The 3,808-nt window shown below is 39.4% G+C and overlaps 1 pseudogene; it reads left to right on the forward strand.

Moving 5' to 3' along the window:
• The first annotated feature begins 2,381 nt into the window (after positions 1 to 2,381).
• Positions 2,382 to 2,627, forward strand: LOC138384800 (mitochondrial import receptor subunit TOM7 homolog; annotated as a pseudogene).
• Positions 2,628 to 3,808: the final 1,181 nt, after the last annotated feature.

A 3,808-nucleotide genomic window follows, 5' to 3' on the forward strand; every position in this document is an offset into this window, starting at 1 on the left:
CAATATGGTATATTAGTTATTATTTAATATCAAATACCTTTCATTACATTTATATGTTTAATGTCTAGAAAATATTCACAGATTAAAAGTAAATGCTTATTTTTTCTTGAATTTTTCATTTATTTTATATTCCCTTTTTCCATTAAAAAACAAAATTTGACAAAGGTGTTTGTGTTTTACGTGCTAGCACTGTGATAATAAGAGGGTGAAAATCAAAAAAGACATTGTTCCTGATATAAAAGTGCAGGATGCCTTTTAATAAAGGTGGTGAATGAAAAGGATACACCCCTTTCTTTGCCAATACTCTCTCCTAACGTAAATCCTCATTAGTATTTTTTCAAGATTGTTGGCCAGAGATAAAGTTTTTATAGCATACTTTTAAAAAGACATTATAAAAATTTATTTTAAATCCAGAAGATACCATCCCTTCACCTTGAGTCTGAATGCTAAAATAAAAAAATAAAATAAAAATCCCAGAAGATACATCTTAAAAGAGAGATACAGTAAAGTGAATAATAAATTAAAGAACTTGCTTTCTCCTTGCTATCAGAGAACACATGTGCTATGCTCAAAACACCCCACCCCCATGAAAAGCTAAAGCCAAAACACGTTTGCCTCTTGGAGCTCATTTGTTTGGTGTTGGTGCCCTGGCTTTGAAGATAATGTTCTGCAGAGATGTGTTGATGCTTGGTGTGTACCAACTGCTGTTTTGATAGTGCTCATGTTATGTGCCCAAAGATAAAGAATTGTTCTGAAATAAGTCTCTCAGCACGATGTAGCTACTATTGTTATTGTTGCTCCCTGTCAAGATTTGCCACTCTGGAATATTCTTGTTAAGAAGAAATAGCAGAATTTGATGTCTAAAGTAAATTAGTCTCTGGGCCTCCAGAGGATATCTTACATGTCTACTCTTTTTGCATACAGATTTATCATTTTCTCTGGAAAAGAGGAAGATAAAAAATGACCAGAAATGGCTTTCAAGAGTTTATAGGGCAGGGAGGAATAACAACTGACTAACCTGAGGATGCTACCTTCCTTGAGGGCATAGCAGGACTGGAAATAGGATTTGAAATACAGCAGGAGAGATTTAGGTTTTCCCATGAAAGGAAGTTTACTGATAGAGATAAGAGACTCCATCCTTCCTGACTGTCCATCTGTCTTAAATAATTAATATGTAATCCTGCTCAGTGGATGACAAATGAATGAGAACATCACATACAGGATGTTTCACGACTTGGTCTAGATTTGTACGAATCCCTCACCCACACACAAGCCAAGTAATTGATCATCTTAATTATGACACTGGAGAGTATCTGGTTAACATGCCACCTCAAAACATGTCCCTAGCAAAGAAATAACTTTTAAAAAGTTGCTAGAAATATATGTGATTGTTCCACACGCTTGGTCACTTCTTGTAGAATTCAGTGAGTTCTGTAGGAAAGAGACAAACTGCTTGCCTGACTTAACATAGAAAAAAATAGAACTTTAATAAAACATTTTTTTGCCTACAGCCAGAAATCCAAGAATACTGATCATCTGATCATCATAAATTTTGCAGAACTGCAAAGTCAAAATTATTTGTCTGATGGTAAAGCTAGTGCATGCAAAAACCAGGAGGCAAGAAATGGGATTAAAAGCTGGAAGCAAAGAGCCCCAAAGAAATGGGTGTGCCCTGCTAGGCATCTCTCAAATACTTTACTGCCCAATAAAAGTAATTTGTTCCATCATCTAGGATGCAGCCTGTTAGTAGGGGCTGATTTGTTATGCTTCATCACCTTAGACTGAGGGTCTGGGGAAAGCCTGAGGCCTACCATGAAAAGAAGCTGTAAGAGCAGAGGCAGTTTTAGGGGCTCCTCCTCTGTGAGCTATCTGGCTTGGTTTCTAGCCCAGATTATGACCAGAAATTGAATTAGCCAGTTAGTAACTATGGAAATTCCAGGGGAAAAAAATAGGGTCTTTAGTTGTTCAGTAAAGATGTCTATCCCTAGATCTCCATAACTACACTAACATGAAGTAGGCTTCTAATGTAGTAGAATTTCTAGCCTCACTGATGCAAGGTCATGGAAGATGAGAGAGAACACATATCCTCCCAGGAGGCAGGATATGGTGCAAGCAGGTGGGAAATTAGTCCTTGTTATTTTTGTCCAACAAAATTTGAAATATGCTATAGAAAGGTGCTATCTTATAGCCGATCTCCAAACCTGTTCCCAGGACATTAGCAAACCACCAATGTCCATGCTCTTGTGTGGTTCCTTTTATATTTAATCTGGGCTGTCCCTGTGACTACCTTTAACTAAAATAACGCAGTGGAAATGATCCTGTGACAGTTTGGAGCCTAAGCTTTAACAAGGCCTAGCTCACTGTGCGGCAGGGCCGTCGCCATGGTGAGGCTGAGCAAAGAGGCCAAGCAGAGGTTGCAACAGCTCTTCAAGGGCGGCCAGTTTGCCATCCACTGAGGCTTTACCCCACTCGTGATTTACCTAGCATTAAAGAGGGGTACAGATCCTGGAATGCCTGAGCCAACTATTTTAAGCCCACTCTGGGGAAAAAGGCTATTTAATCATCTGATTTGGAAGCAATCAGTGGACAGGAACAGCATGGAAGAGTGTGTGCTCTGGCTGGGATAAAAGAAGAGACATCATTGAGACAGTCACCATTTGCATGGCACAGGGCTCTTACTTCACAGATGCATCTGTGGCAGTGTGGAACCTCTGCTGACTTATTTATAATAGACTGTATTAAAATAAATATTTTAACAATGTTTAAAAAAAAAATGAAGGCCTAGAAAAGCTGTCTAGGAAGCCCTGAGCCACCATGTAAGGATTCTACCTAACTCATTGGAGAGACCACAGAGAAAGTTTGTTTGGAAAGACCTGTTACATGAAAATAGAAGAGGCCCGGCATAGCAGTGTGGCCTCTGGGCAATGCCAGCCAGCCCCAGCTGCCATCACACTGCAACCACAGGAGAGAAAACAAGTGAGACCCACAGAATCATGAAAGATAATAAAGTGGTTGCTTTAAGCCACTACATTTGGGTGGTTTTGTAAGCAGCAATAGATCACTGGAACAGAAGGTGTCACCTCCTTTCATTGCTTTACATTTCTGAATAAGTGTTATCACTGTGGTTAGCCCATTTTTCATCCCATACTATATGGAAGGTTTTGGAATTAGTGTAAGTTAATCATTTAGGCACAGACTATGGACTGTGTGAAACCACATTTAGACAAGACTGATTAGCATGCTCACCGCCCATTGATCCTGGATCCAGAGCTGAATGCAGCATCTACTCAGGAGCTGGGGTTAGGAGGAAGATTATGAGAGAATTTTTGGTTTTATGTGGAACAGTTGTAGTGTTAGAAGAAAACACACTTGACATAATTTGTATAAGGAAAAGAGCATATTTGGGATGGGGAACAATGTTTACTTGGAGGCCTTTTCTAGCATTACTACTCTAATTTTTTTGGTAACATAACCTTTGGGAGGGAACCCGTTGCATGTAGTTTCAGTGGTACAGATGTCATCCTAACACCGCCACAGAATGCTGAGCTTCTAGGGAAGACTGTAGGGATTGCTTAAGGAACAGAATGTGAGTCTGAGACTGCTGCCTGTCTGCTTGCCTAGCATGTAGGCAGAGGCTTGAGGAGAGGGAAACTAAACCAGATAGAGGAAAATATGTCTTAAAGTAAAAAGGGAGGCAGAGAGATAAAAAGAGAGTCTTGACAACATTGTTAAATCACCCAGACAAGTGATACTTAGCCTTCCCAGCAATATAAGTCAATAAATTCTTTCTTCTTGTTCTTTCTTCTTT

Source organism: Eulemur rufifrons, chromosome 6, assembly GCF_041146395.1.
Source record: "Eulemur rufifrons isolate Redbay chromosome 6, OSU_ERuf_1, whole genome shotgun sequence".
Classification (NCBI taxonomy): Eukaryota; Metazoa; Chordata; class Mammalia; order Primates; family Lemuridae; genus Eulemur; species Eulemur rufifrons.